Source organism: Rhinolophus sinicus, chromosome 14 (genome assembly GCF_057876585.1).
Source record: "Rhinolophus sinicus isolate RSI-liver-muscle chromosome 14, RSI-T2T, whole genome shotgun sequence".
Classification (NCBI taxonomy): Eukaryota; Metazoa; Chordata; class Mammalia; order Chiroptera; family Rhinolophidae; genus Rhinolophus; species Rhinolophus sinicus.
Window position 1 is genome coordinate 71,596,100 of NC_142514.1, and position 16,114 is coordinate 71,612,213.

Genomic DNA, 16,114 nt, shown 5'->3' on the forward strand with positions numbered 1-16,114 from the left:
GCTCATCTTGCATCTGCTTTGTAAAGTGCCTTTAGCTCAAAATAGTCCTTATGCCAAAGTGACATATTTTGAAGTGGCATATCCTGCCACCCTTCACCTCTTTCTTAATTATTAGCGTTTAGCTTAAAATTGGGGATACTATAGCATCTATCATTTCCTTACACAATTTTTTATCTTTTAAACCTGATGTTTATAATTTGTCTAAAAGTGAATTTTCTTCTATTAGATTTTAGCATTGTTAGTTGTAGGAAACTGTTTACATTTTACCGACATCAGTAATTACTCCTTTGTGAAGATTTGAAATGTTCTGACCTAGAAACATGCATGTCACTTAAAAAATATCGAGTACCAAAAATTACTGAAAAGAAGTTCCCTTCCACCCCTTAAGGGCAACCATTTTTAACTTTTAACTGTTTTGTGGTAAGTAGTTTTTATTTTTTAAACAATATGCTATATAGCTATTTATTGATTTATCAGTTTTAGGCATTCCCACGGCCCATATTTCTGCCACACCCTCCATGTGTAGTTAAATCATTTAAAAAAATTAAACCCTTTATTGCAGTATTGTAATATGCAGAAGAGTCCATAAATCTTAAGCTCAATAAGTTTCTGCAAAGTGTGCATGTGCATTGCCACCTGTCAAATCAAGAAATCGAACACAGTTCACACCTCAAAGGCCTCCTTTAGGTCATCTTCCAATTATTGGCGCCTAAAGCCACTATTCTGACTGCTATCACATTAATGAGTTTGCCTGTTTTTGAACTTTATTTATTGCATACCCTTTCATGTGTGGCTTCTTTCCCTCAGCCTTGTGAGACAGAGCCATTGTAGACTTGGCAATAATTCCTTCACTTTTATTGCTGTGTAATATTTCTTTTTTAAAAAGATTTGTATTAAATATATAGTTAACATGCAATATTATATTAGTTTCAGGTATACACCATAGTTATTCAACATTTATACCTAAAGAAGTGATCACCATGATAAGTCCAGCAACCATCTGACACTGTACCACGTTATCACAATATGATTGACTGTATTCTCTTTCCTGTACATTATATCCTCATAACTTGTTTTATACCTGGAAATTTAGATCACTTGTTCCCCTTCACCTTGCCCCCCTTCTAATTTTTCAGTTTTGGTTGACATTCAATATTATAGTTCAGGTGTACAGCATATGGTTAGACATTTATATAATTTAAGAAGTAACCCCCCTGACTAGTACCCACCTGAAATTATACATAGTTATTGCCATATTATTGACCATATTCCCTGTGCTTTACATCCCCATGACTATTTTGTAACTAACAATTTGTACTTCTTAATCCCCTCACCTTTTTCACCCTGCCTCCAAACCCCCTCCCTTGTATCACCCCAATAAATCTAGTACCCACCTGACACATAGTTACTACAATATTATTGACTATAATCCTTATGCTACACCCTACATTACCATGATTACTGTGTAACAACCAATTTGTACTTGTTAATCCCTTCCCCTTTTTTCACCGCCCCTCCCAACTTCGCTCCCATCTGGCAAACATCAAAATGTTCTCTATGAGTCAGTGTGGTTTTTTTTTTTCAGTTTGTTTTTTAGATCCCACGTATGAGTGAAATCACATTGCATCTGTCTTTGATGTACTCCACTCGGCACAATACCCTCCAGGTCCATCCATGCCTCTGCAGATGGCAAGAACCCATTCCCTTCCATAGCTGAGCAATATTCCATTGTATACATAGTATCACCTCTTCTTTATCCATTCATCTATTGATGGACACCCAGGCTGCCTCCACATCTTGGCCATTGTAAACAATGCTTCAATGAAGATATAGATGCATATGTCCCTTCAGGTAGTGTTTTGGGTTTCTTTGGAAAAATGTCCAGAAGTGGGATTACCGAGTCCTTCTTTGTCTCTTGTTATAGGCTTTGTTTTAAAGTCTATTTTGTCTGTTATAAGAATTGCTACCCCAGTTTTTTTGTTACTGTTTTCGTTTCCAGTAAATAACTTTCCATCCCTTTACTTTCAGTCTGTGTGTGTCTTTCAATCTGAAGTGAGTCTTTTGTAGGCAGCATATGTAAAGGTTTTGTTTTCTTATCTATTCAGCCACTCTGTGTTTTTTATTGGAGCATTTAATCCACTTACAATGAAAGCAATTGTTGATAGATATGTAGTTATTGCCATTTTATTCATATTTTTGAGCCTTTTTTTTTTTTTTTTTTTTCATCTTATGTCCCTTTAATATTCCTTGTAATACTGGTTTGATGGTGATGAACTCCTTCAGCTTTTTCTTGTCTGGGAAGCTCTTTATCTGTCCTTTGATTTTAAATGATAGCCTTGCTGGGTAGAGTAATCTTGGTTGTAGGTCCTTGCTTTTCATCACTTTGAATATTTTGTGCCAATCCCTTCTGGCCTGCAAAATTTCTATTAAAAAATCAGCTGACAGTCTTATGGGAGCTCCCTTGTAGGTAACAGCCTTTCTTTTGCTGCTTTTAGTATTCTCTCTTTGTCTTTAACCTTTGCCATTTTAATTATGATGTGTCTTGGTGTGGGCCTGTTTGGGTTCATCTTTTCTGGGACTCTCTAAACTTTCTGGGCTTATATGTTTATTTCCTTCGCCAGGATAGCAAAATTTTTGGTCATTATTTCTTCAAATACATTCTCAATCCCTTGCTTTCTCTCTTCTTCTGGTATCCTTATGATGCAAATGGTACATTCGATGTCCCAGAGGTCTCTTAAACTGTGCTAACTTTTTTTGGATTCTTTTTTCTTTTTGCTGTTCCAACTGGATGTTTTCTGCAACCTTGTCTTCCAAATTCTTGATTTGACCCTCTGCTTCATCTCGTCTGCTGATAATCCCTCTTAGTGCGTTCTTCATTTCAATAATTGCATTCTTCATTTATGACTGGGTCTTTTTTTATGGTTTCTATGTCTTTTTTTATGCTTGTTATTTCTTTGTTGAAGTTCTCACTAAGTTCCTTGAGCATCCTTATAACCGGTGTTTTGAACTCTGTATCTGGTAGGTTGCTTGCCTCCATTTTGTTTAGTTCTTTTTCTGGAGTTTTCTCCTGCTCTTTCATTTGGGACGTTTTTTCCCTCATTTGGCTGCCTCTCTCTGTTTATTTCTATGTATTAGGTAGATCTAATATGTCTCCCAGTCTTGCTGGATGGCCTTAGGTAATAGGTGTCCTATGGGGCCCAGTAGCGCTATCTCCCTGGTTACCTGAGCCAGGTGCTCCAGGATTGTTCTTTGTGTGGGTTGTGTGTACCCTCCTCTTATAGTTGAGTTTTTTAAGTGCTGTTGTCATGTCAGTGGGTGGTATGGACCCTCAGGCTGAATGGCTGTGGGGTTTGGCCACATCCACAACTATGGGCTGCTGTGTGTGGGACTTACCCCATGGAGCAGGATTTGCCCCAGTGGGCTCTGGTACCCGTTGAGTTGAGACCGTCCTTTATGTATGCTGCTTTTGGTTCTAATTGGGTGGTTCTCTGCTGTGGTCTGAAGCCAACCTCCAAGTATGTTGGTTCTGGGGTCTTTTGGGAGAGTCTCCAGTGCTGGCCCAGATTAGTCACTGCCTGTGACTGGCCGAGGAGTACCTGGTAGGAGCCACAAAGCAATCCATGGTTGGTCACTCCCTGTGCTGTACCTGGTGGTGCATGGGAGAAGCCATACTTCGAACCAAGGATGGTTGCCACCAGTACCAGGTCTGGAGTAGCTCTGCATAAATCCAGGACACTCTGAGGCCTGCTGCAACTTCCCAACTAATAAGTTTCAACCTCTGATAAAGTCTGCAGTAAGGCAAGTCGGGTGAGGCAGTGAGTCAGCAGGGTGGAGCAGCGGAGCTCACCAGGCCAATCAGATTCAGATTTGACCGTGTGGGGGCGGGCTCAACAGAAAAGATGGCGCCTTCCTGCTGGCTGCACGGGAGCACAGTCACACGGGGAAAATGGGGACTGTACCTCCATTCCTTGCCCTGAAGTTACACAACTCAGGCTGTCACATATTTCTCTGAAGCTCCCAGAGTCACCATTCCTTCGCCAGAGCCCAAGGTGAGTGCTTGCCGGGACCCTTTAAAGAGGATGTCTGAGTCTCCTGCAGCCTTTCTTCCCACCTGATGGTCAGAATCCCCTGTTGTTCTCAGCCAGAAGTTGTGGGGGCTTCTCTTCCTGGCACAAATACTCTGGGTTGGGGAGCCTGTTGTGGGGTAGCTGGGGTCCCTCGCCCCTTTGTGGGGAACCTCTGTGGCCAAGATAGCTCTCCCAATTTTCAATTGCCACACGTCCCTCCTACCAGTCTCAGCATGGCCTTCTTTATGTCCTTAGTTATAAAAGTTCTGTTAGACTTCAGATGGTTCTCCAGGCTAATTGTTCTATAATTTAGTTGTAATTTTGATGTGTTCATGGGATGAGAAAAACACAGCATTTATCTACTCCACGTCTTGGATCTCAATATTTCATTATTTCAATAGACCATACTTGATTCATCTATCAGAGATGGACATTGGGTTTTCTGTTTGGAGCTATTCCGAATAGCCCTTATAAATATTCTTATGTGTATCTTTTGGTGCATATGTGTATGTTTTTTTGGAATGGATTATGTTCAACTTTGTTATGTACTACCTAACTGTTCTACAGAGTAGTTGTACCATTTTTTACATGCCCACCATAAATGTATGAGATTCCAGTTTTCTCAGTCCTTGCCAATACTTGTTTTAAATTAAATTAAATTATTATTTTTAGCCCTCAATAGTAAATCATTTGGCTTCCTTTTGCATTTCCCTGATCATTAATGAGGTTGAACCCATTTCATGCTTATTGGCCATTTGTATGTCTTTTTTGAAATGGCCATTTAAATCTTTGTACCCCCCCCCCCTTTTTAAATTGTCATATTGATATTACAAAGATTTTTATATATTCTGGTATGAGTCTTTTATTAGATAAATGTTCTTATGTTAGACAAGGTAGACTTTAAGACAATGAGCATCTCTAAAAGTTTAGAGGCACATTTCATAATGATAAAAGCTTGATCCAACAATAACAAAAAAACAAACAAAAACCCACATAAACACAGTAACAACTTGACCTAATCAGCATGCACCCAGCAATTGCAGAATTCTTCCAATCCCTGGACATGATAGGTTCCTTCATTTATTTAAGACGTCTTTAACTTCTGTCAGTAATGGTTTGTAGTTTTCTCTGTAGAGGTTTTACATCTTTCATTAGCTTTATTACTAGGCATTTGATTGTTGATACTCATGTAAATTGTATCTATTTAACATTTCATTTTCTAATTGTTGCTACTAAATAGACATGCAGTTAATTGTATACTGACCTTTGTGACAGAACATACTTGCCAAGGACAGTGCCATGAGGATGTAGCCCATCCTATATGCTCTTTACAGTGTGCGATCAACATCCTGCATTGAGAAGGGCGGCCTACATTCCCTCCCCTGGTACCTGCAAACCTTTGTAGTTTCTTGTGGTAAATTCAGGGATTTGGGGGTGGACGAAGAAGGAGACAGGATCAAGAGGCAGTGACACACAACTCTATTTGGGTGGCATTTGGACAGGGCCAGATGAGAAGGGAAGTTTTGAGCAACATCGGCTCAAAACACATCCAAACGGACAGAACTAAGGAAAACTCAGTTGCAGAGGTGGAGGTGTGGGATGGGACGAGGACAAGGGGACTCGGGGGAAGGGAATGTCGATCAGCAGCAACGGCTCCGAAGGGCAGCAGCAGTCGCAGGTCTGTTACAGCCACAGGGTTGTCTTATTTACGGCTAGCAGATGGTTGATTCAGTTTTGTGAAGTAGGTAGGGTTTGGAAAGCAGGTAGGCTCTAATTGGCTAAAAATATGGGGGTTTTTTTTGGACTATATTTAAAGTAGTTGTATGTGTGAGGATTCGCGTTGGCCCTGGCGGGCTTTGGGCTGCTGGCCCTGACCTACTGTGAAGGAGTAACCCACAGGGAGGCCGTTGTAGACTAATGCAGTGGGGCCATCTGTGGCCCATGTATAGAACATGTCTGCAGCCAACAAAATGCAGCAGAAGTTCTAGTTCACTCATCTTAAATTCACAATCAGTGTTTGCGTTTTGATGAATGTATAGTAGTCCCCACCCCCCTTGTCCCATTTCGCTTTCTTCCACGTCAGTTACCACTGTCAACTGCAGTCTGAAAAATATTATTGGAACATTCCAGAAGTAAACAATCCATAAGTTTTAAGTTGTGTGTCATTCTGAGTATTGCAATGAAATCTTGCACCGTGCTGCTCCATCTCACCCTGGACACGAATCGTCCCTTTTTCCAGTGTATCCAGGCTGGGCAGTAGACGATAACTGCCCATTAGTCAGTTAGTAGCCATCTCAATTTTCAGATCGACTGTCATGGTATCGCAATGCATGTGTCCAAGTAACCCTTATTTTACTTAAAAATGGCCCCAAAGCACAAGAAGTGTGATGATGGCAATTCGAATATGCCAAAGAGAATCTGTAAAGTGCTTTCTTCAAGTGAAAAGGTATGAATGTATAGGAAAAAACATAGCATATACTGTACAGGATTTGGTACTATCCGTGGTTTCAGGCATCCACTGGGGATGTTGCATAAGGGGAGACTACTTACTGTATAATGTTGTTCACTGCAGAGCCGAGTAGAGAACTGTGTTCCTTTCTTACTGTCTTTTCCCTCTAGTCTCTGATTGCCTTCCTTTTCTTTTTCTTAAACTTTGCTCTATCTGCTGTAATTATCATAACAGATAATAATTCTTAATTGTTTTCCAGTTGTGCCATCATATCAATGTTCTGTTTCTTTCCAGAGATGGTCTTCCTGGGCTCTTCTGTCTTCCTCCTTCACTCTGGTTCTGTAGGCCGGCTGATCTGTCAACCTGCCACCAAACTCTCCTGCGTTGGGTCCCACATCTTTCTCTCTTTCAGATTTACTCCCTTTTTAGTGGAACGTGTGCTAGAGTAGCTTTCTGGGAAAGAGTGCATGGGAGGAAAATTCTTTAAAGTCTTATATGTCTGAAAATATCCTTACTCTGTTATACATGGGGGGAAGTTCAGCTGGAATGCTGGATTTAAGCTGAAGAACATTTTCCCTTAAAATTTTTTAATAGTCATTCTCCTCTTATATTGCTTTTCTTATATCCAGTTTGCTATTGAGAACTTCAGTATTCTGATTCTTGTTCCTTTGCACATGACGACAACATTCTCCTGTCTGAAGAGTCTCTTCTGACTTATCTGGCAAATCCTCACGTCGGAGCCTCTTGAGATCTCTCAGAAGGCAAATTAATTTTTCCTCCACTTTCGTCCTCTGCACTCAGAGCACTCAGAGTGTGGCTCCCTTTTCCATGTACAAACATTTTCCATTTCTTTGTCCATTATTTACTAACATCTCTTGTCCATTCATTTCCTCTCCCCTTTTCTCTTTGGCCCTATGGATTTAAACCTTTTAAGTTTACTTAGTATATTAGTGGGGTCTCAGAAAGGAGAGGAGAAAAACATGTGTTTCATCTTTAACTGGGAGTCCATAGACGTTTTGAAGTCTCTGTGTTTATTTTTTTCACAAAAGATTGCATATTTTAACAATAAAGAGGATAATATATTTAAGAGAACTCAAAATGAAAAAGTGGGCCATGATTCTGGAATGTCCCTAAGAGCATTACCTTTCACAGTGATTATGGAGGGCAGACTCATGATGGTTAATTTCTTAGAACTTTCTGTTGACTCAAGTAAAGCTCCTTTTGCTCATTAGAATGAAAGAGGAGAATCCTGGTTCTCTGAAAATGCTTTTAAAAAACTAACAGTCATCCTAAATAAAAAATAGTTATAGCTAAAAACCATCTTTTTAAAAAAAGTTAAACTTTTTTAACTGGCCAACTGGGCCAACTCTCTATTTAGCCAAACACATTTTTCCAAATGGCTTTTATTTTGGTATCCTTGAGGCAACACAAAACGCCAAACTTTATCAAACACACATTTATTTTCAACATTATCTGATTCCCAAGAATGTTTTTAATGATGCAAGCATTCCCTTTTCCTGGAATACTTCTCGGACTTTCTCCTCTTTCTTTCCCCCTTTGCCTAATTAATTCTGTGTCCTTCAGCTGAGATTTTTTAGACAGCCCTTCAAAGTCCAAGCTAGATGGCCCCACATGAGTTCCCCCAAACACCCTGTTCTTTCCCCATTATAATATTTATGTTCTATTATCATTACTTGTTTGACATTTTACCCTACAAATATGTGAACTCTGTAAGAGCTGGGATTATGTCTAATCAAATCCATAATGCCTGACACGTAATAGATGCTTAGTATTGGAATAAAAAATGAGTAATTGAGTGAATTCAAATACACAAGCATGGTTCTCGTCAAGGAAATTATGATCTAATAAATGGGCCCTGGCAGGTAAAGAACTAGTCTGTACAATATTAAGGGTCATAAGAAAGAGTTGGGAGAGTGTAGTAAGGAGGTAGGAAGCACGAGCTGGGCATCCGGGACAGGAAGATTCCTGGGTGAGACCAGGAAACAGCATGAACAGTCTTCAAGGATAAGTAGGTAGAAGCAGGACACACAAATCAGTGGAATTGAGATAGCAAAGCTTTTGGTCTTTAGAAAGCTGTGGATTAAGGGAGAGGTTCTCAAAGTATTGTCTTTGGGAAATATGTAATGTTCACAAGATGATCATGGTTCTCCTTTTACTTTTGGTGTGCATTAATAACTTACTGATATTTAAGTTTAATAACGGGCATTTTCTCATCAAGGCTGTGCGTGCAGTTCTATCCCTTGGTGAGATGTCTGTCTGTCTTCCTTCTCCAACCCACTTCCCCTGCCCTGCTTTTGTGAAATCAGGAACAGTGGGCTAAATGATTGGGGACAGCACAGAGAGAAGAGCTTCTTACACTCAGTGAGCAGACACACGTCACCTGGAAAATGCAGATTCTGCTTCAGTAGGTCTGGCGTGGGGCCCGAGAATTTCCATCTCTAACTAGCTCTCAAACAATGAGGCTGTTGTCCTCAGCCCACACTTTTAAAGTAACAAGATCTGGGGTGGGAGTTGTCGCTGAGACCATCACAGGTAGAGTTACAGCCACTTGGAGAAGGTTCTCTGGTTAAAGGATTCAGACCACTCTTCCCCCCATATGCCTTCATTCTTAATCATTTACAGGTTGTTTTGTCTTTTACGAGTCCTTTTATAATCCAGTCTAAGCATTCTGGTCAAGTTGTCAATCCTCTTTAGGAACTGAAGATGGCGCCACAATCTTAGCCATAAAGGACACTTCCAGTCCCAAATGCTGTTATGTAAGGGGGAAGTATTTTCCTGCCTCTCTGAATGTTCTTACAGTTCTTATTCTCTGGCCTGATACATGCTCAGAGAAGACAAGTTACTTTGCAAATGGAGCATAGTTTTTCAGTGGTTTTGAACACAGGCTCGAAAAGATTGTTAAGAACCTTAGAGTTTTTTTAAAACCCTATTTTTAAAGTTTATTAAATTTTGTATATTTTTATATACAAAATTACAACTTGTCAGTTTCAAAATTCCCGGATTTTTAAAAAGTATTTTCATTTTCCCCAGAGAAAGAGTGTTATTTTTAATTGTTAATTTCGGATGCTCTAATAATGCATAATCATGGAATTTAGGCTAACAGGGGTTGAACAGCTTTAGACCAATTAGTGTACTTGACAAGAGAAAACAGCCTTTCCAATTTTGCTTAAGTTCTCTTGAGTTTCTATTCCTTGTAATAAGAAAAATCCTAAGAGAACCTTATGTAATCCACTTTCCCCTGAGAAGTGTGCAGTCTGTAGATGAAGAATCTTGTCTGTGCTTTATGTATTCTTAATTCGATTTTGGCTTCACAGAAGTCTGCATTTTGAGCTCTCCAAGGGCTAGGAAAGCCCCATTTGGGTCTATAGCTACTCCCACCTCTCATTGCAGTACGTTATAGGTTAGGTCAGTGGTTCTCTACATTTATCGTGCATTAGAATCACTTGAAGGGCTTCTTGCCAAAACACAGACCCCTACCTTACACCACTCACAAAAATTAACTTGAAATGAATTAAAGACTTAAATGTAAGTAAGACCTGAAACCATGAAACTCCTAGAAGAAAACATAGGAAAAAGTTCTTTGATATGGGTTTTGGTAATGAATTTTTGGAAGGCATATCTAAAACACAAGCAATAAAATTAAAAATAAATGGGATGACATCAAAATAAAAGGCTTCAGCACAGCAGAATAAACCATCAACAAAGTGAAAGGACTACCTATGGAACAGGAAAAATATTTGCAAACTATTTATCTGATAAGAGGTTAATATCCAAAATATATAAAGAACTCATACAACTCAATAGCAAAACAAACAAAGAAAGAAACAAAACAATACAGTTTTAAAATGTGCATGTGTAAAGGACGTGAATAAGCATTTTTCTAAGGAAGATACATGAATGGCCAACAGGTACATAAAAAGATAATCAACAATGATTAGGGAAATGCAAATTAAAATCATCAAGAGATATCACTTTACGACTGATAGAATGGCCATCATAAAAAAAGCAAAAGATAAATGCTGGCGTGGATGTAGAAAAAAGGAAACCCTTGTAGACTGTTCGTGGGAATGTAAAATGTGCAGCCACTTTGGAAAAGAGTATGGATTTTCCTCGAAAAATTAAAAATGGATCTACCATATTGTTCAGAAATTCCACTTCTGGGACTACATCCAAAGGAAACGAAAACACTAACTCAGAAAGATAGCTACGCCCCCATAGTCATAGCAGCATTATTTATAATAGCTAAGACATGGAAGCCACCTAAGTGTCCATGGATAGATGAATGGGTAAGAAATTGTGGTATGTGCAATGGAATATTATTCAGCCATAAAAAAAATGAGGAAATCTACCATTTGCAAGAACATGGATGGACCTTGAAGGCATTATGCTAAGTGAAATAAGTCAGATAGAGAAAGACAAATACTTCATGATCTCACTTATATGTGGAACCTTAAAACAAACACAAAAACCCACACCAAGCTCACAGAAAAAAAGACTAGATTTGTGGTCACCAGAGGCAGGAGGTAAGGGAAGAAGAATTGGAGGAAAGTGATCTAAAGGTATAAACTTCCAGTTGTAAGATAAATAAGTACTTGGGACATAATGTACAACTTCATGACTATAGTTAACACTGCTGTATAATATACAGGAGAGATGTCAAGAGAGTAGATCGTAAGTTTTCATCAAAGGAGAAATTTTTTTTCTTTTTATTGTATCTATATGAAATGACGGATGTTAACTAAACCTATCGTGGTAATCATTTCACAATACATATAAATCAAACCACCAGGCTGCACAGCTTAAACTTATACAGTGATGCATGTCAATTGTGTCTAAAAAAATACTGGAAAAAGCCCATACGGATTGCTAATTCATTCGGTAAGTGTGAAGTCAGTGTTATGAATTTGCTTTTCTAAGAAGTTCTAAGGAGATGCTAATGCCGCCGGTCTGGGGACCACACTTTGAGAACTAATGGACAAAGTTAACATCGGAACAAAGCAATGGCTTGGAAGTATCCAGGAAAATGAACAAAATTTCTTCATGGAATCAGATATGCACACAAGATTTCATCTTTGCCGCCGTGCACACAGTTTCCCTTTAAAAGGAAATAACGTGGCTTAGTTGTTCATAGGGGGAAAGTAAGAGGATATTAAACGTGGACAAATGGAAACGCAGGGATAGAGCAAAGTGTAAGTAGGATAAGGGGGGGCTGTCAGGGAGGCTGGGGCCTGTCCTACAGAGTGGCAGACCAGCATGTGGTCGGATTTCGGAAAGAGAAGCTCCTCTTCTGTTTTCCCGCCAAACCCCTTCACAATTCCTGATGAGTGAAATTCCACCGTATTCTCTCATTCTTTTTGTTTTAAGAGTATGACTCTTGGTAAAATATTATTGTGACCTATTGACCCTTTAATGTGAGTGATTTTTAAATCTTTTATTTAGTTGGAATGGTGGGTTGATGCCCTTTGAAATATCAATCTATGCTGTTTACCTTGGTATGTTCTTTTGCCCGTGACCCCTCTCCCCATTCAGTTAGTCCGCAGTTCTGTGATCCTTGTCTCGGGAAGTGATATGGCGGCTGAAAGCAGAGATACATGGAGTTTCCTCTGGTTCAGGTCAGTCTGAACAGGACGACTGCACAGACAACAGACTTAAACGAGAAAATGGTAGCAAGGAAGCGCCAAGCTTCCCCACCCCAGCCTACTGCCCTCTGGCTAGGAAAGGATTTCCCCATCTGGTGGCAGAGGCCAGTCAGTGGGGAGTGAAGGGAATGAGGGGGCAGGAACTGTGGTAGTGGGGATGGTGGACTTGGGCACAACTCCAGGGAAAACGTGGATGCTCTGGGGAATCACCAAATTGCTCGGGATGGTTTCTATCATCTGGTGGAAAGGGAGCCCACGTTAAAAATTAAATCAAGTGTTAGGGAAATGAAGAGAGTTACAGCTATTGTGCACATGGGCCCTGGGCCACGACTTATACCACTATAGGAGCATGAGGACTCCTGACTTGGGAGTATGGAGTGAGGGCCACATGGTGCAGGGCTGGGCAGGTGACTCCAAGACATGGGCTGGCCTCCGCTCAGCAGCCTTTTGGTCCTCATGCTGTCGGCGCAGCCACCAAAGAACTGAGCGCTCTGCCCTGAAGGCTGGGGAGACTCTGGGTGGGAGGACGGATGTCAGCTTACACAACCCCTCTTCCTCGAAGCCTTCATGGATCCCCACAGAAGAATGTGGTCATTCCCTCCTTGGAGTCCCAGAGAGAGACCTGGGGGGAAGCCTATGAGAAATTGTTCCCTCTGCCTCTGGTGTAAGGGTCACTGGTCAGTGGGGTTAGCAGTCAGGAAGAAAAGCCAGTTACAGAGTAGGGGAGAATGGGGACACCCTGGAATCTGCTACCTCTGTCTCGTGCCACCTTTCATGCCAACCTTCTAAGAGCTGCTGCTTCACCTGTCCTGTTCAAATCCTGTGCACGGTTCTCTTCTGGTTAACTCTAATCTAGAACCATACAGGAAAAAGGACTCTGGGCAACATGGTTTCAGATTAGCCAAATTGACACACTCCAACCCCCCCCCCCCCCCCACCGCAGAGCCCTCTTGAAGGGTTGAGAAAAGTATCACAAAAAACATAATTTATATTTTTAAAAGGATTACTCTGATTGCTGTGAGGAAAATACACTGTAGGGCAGGGGTGTCCAAACCGTTGCCCGCGGGCCAACTGCGGGCCGCAATCCATTGTTAATTGGCCTGCAGCCTATCCCAAAAATATAGTTTACTTAAATAAACCAGGTGAGGCAATACGTACTTCACCTCGAGTGAGTGGCCCGGCTGTTTGTGTATTTTACCGCATATGGCCCTTGGTGAAAAACGTTGAAAAAAGTTTGGACACTCCTGCTGTAGGGGATCAAATGTGGAAACAGGGAGGCCAGCAAGGAGGCTACTGCAATAATCCAGTAGGAGATGAGAGTGACGTGAATTAGAAGGATGGCAGAGAACGAGGTGACCTTTGGAACTGGGATCTATTTTAAAGGTAGGACTGGCAGGTTTGCTGATGAATTGAATGTAGCATGAGAGACGAAAAGGTCAATGAGGACACCAAGGGTTCCTTTCTGAGTCAATGATGGTGCCATTTCTTGAAATGGGAAAGACTAGGGGACAAATATGTTTTGAGGTTGGGAGAAATAGATTCTCTTTGGCCATATTAGAATTGAAATGCCTGTTAGACATCTTCACAGAGATGTTATGTAAGTAGTTGGATGTACAGTGCAACTGTGGAGTGTAAGAAAGAGGCTGGGGGCTAAGATACACATTTGGGAGACATCGGCATACAGATGATATGGGGATATAGCATCATGGAGCCGGGTGATAGAGCCATGGGCTTGGATATATGGAGCCGGGTGATAGAGCCATGGGCTTGGATATATTATGAAGAGAGTGATTGCTGAGAGCTTCACTTGGAGCACTGAGGTAACCCAACACTGAGAAGTCAGAAAGGAGAGGATGGTGTCCAAGGAGTAGGGAGTGAGGAGGAAATCCAGATTAGGGCTTTTATAAGACCACAGGAAGATTGCTCTTTTAAGAGAGAAAATAATACAGTATGTTTGTGTTCGGACGGGAAGGATCAAATAGAAAAGGAGCACCTGGTAGGGCTGGACAGGGGATAATCTCAGGGAAGACTTCTAGCAGTTGAGAATGGAATGTTGTTTTACATTATAAGCTCTTTATATTATAAGCTTTCGTTATAGGCACCTTTTTCCTTTATGTTTCTGTTCCGTGGTCAGTGCTGACACAGCATCAGCTAGGGTGCTGTTTGACTACAAGTCAGAAAAAGTCAAGAAAACCTGAATCAAGCTTGCTTAAACAATTATCTGGCTTATATCCTGTGAAAAGTCCATGGACAGGGATAACTTCAGGCAAGGCCTGATCCAGTAATTTGGTGACTTAGTTTCTTTCCATCGCTCTGCATTGCTCTCCAAGATGTCAGCTCTCTTCATGGTCTCAAGATAACTGCCAGCAGCTCTTGGGTCTACATGTTTCTTCATTTTGTTCATCAAGAAAGAGAGTATCCCAGTACTCGAAGAAAAAGCCCTGAGAATCACGCTTCCTAGACTAGGTTAGGTCATGTGCCGACCCCTAAACCAATTTCTGCAGCCATGAGGATAGAATGTGCTGAATGGCAAAGCCAGAATCGCCTAACTCCCAGCTGAAAAGCAGGGTGTATGGGAAAGAACTCATCCTCACTGTGTACGTCTGAGTGAAGAGTCACGTTGTAGTAGTAACAAGCCTCAGGCAACCACTGGAGAATAACACATGCTAAATGCACATGTCCTGGAACAGGTGAAAACTACATTTAGGAAGGAGTTTATTTACTATTTGATAGAGATCATTGTTCCTTTGTTTACTCCAGAGATAGGTGCCTAGATTATAGGCCATCAGCTGTAACTAAGGTAAAATGTCTTTGGATTCCACAAGTATTAGTTTCTTATTTGTAAGTCAAACTTGGTCAATAATTTAAGATGGTAAAAATCTCCCTTCAAAGCATGAAAGTTTAGTTTACTAACAATTAGACTTATGGGATCCTTTAGGGACTGCTGTAAGTAAGGCAGTATAACTTGGCCCAGTGGAGAGTGACAGTTTCTAGATACCAGCCAACAACTGACAGTATGGCTTTCTGTTCCAGTGCTAATGACGGTGTTGATTTTTTTTATTAGCTTCAAGTATACACAACAATGTCATAGTTAGACATTTATACACCTTTCACAAAATGATAACCCCTCTCCCCCAACCTACTACCCCTCGGACATCATATATAGCTGTTACAATTCCATTGACTTTATTCTCTATGCTGTACTCCACCTCCCGTGACTATATATTTAATTATAGCTGACATTCAGTATTATTCAGCTTCAGGTGTACAGCGCAGTGGTCAGGCATCTACACCATCCATGAAGTGGTTTCCCTAATAAGACAAGTGCCCATGATCTCACTTATATGTGGAACCTAAAGAAGAGAATAAATGAGCAAACTAATCAGAAAGAGTCTCAGAGACATAGATTTAAGACTGATGGTCTCTAGATGGGAAGGGGGTGGTGATGATGGAGAAGGTGAGGGGAGTAGAAAGCATACATTGGTAGCCACAATGCTGGCATGGGGATGTGAAAGACAGTTTGGGGAATACAATCAATAAGGTAAAGATTTTGTAGGGTGTCAGATGGGCACTTGTCTTATTAGGAAGACGACGGTGTTGATTTTAGCAGCAGCTGTTTTGTCTCAGCGATAAGATGTGTGGCAACCTGAGGCGAGGTTAAAATGTGCAGTGTTGAAGCTTCCCAACCATCACAGTGTGGCCTCATTCAGATCTGCAATGGATTCCATCCCTGTGAACAGCCAGACACCTCAGTTCTACTGGGAACTGCTTTCACTCTGCCAGGACTTTCTTCAGTGGGACCAGTCGAATTCCTTAGATTATGAAGCCACAGAATGACATAATGCTGTGATGATTCCTGGCAGGGAAGGTGCAGCCTGATGGAAATGTCTCATCAGATGCCCTCTCCTGGAGCTTGTTGTACTCTCACACGGTGCACT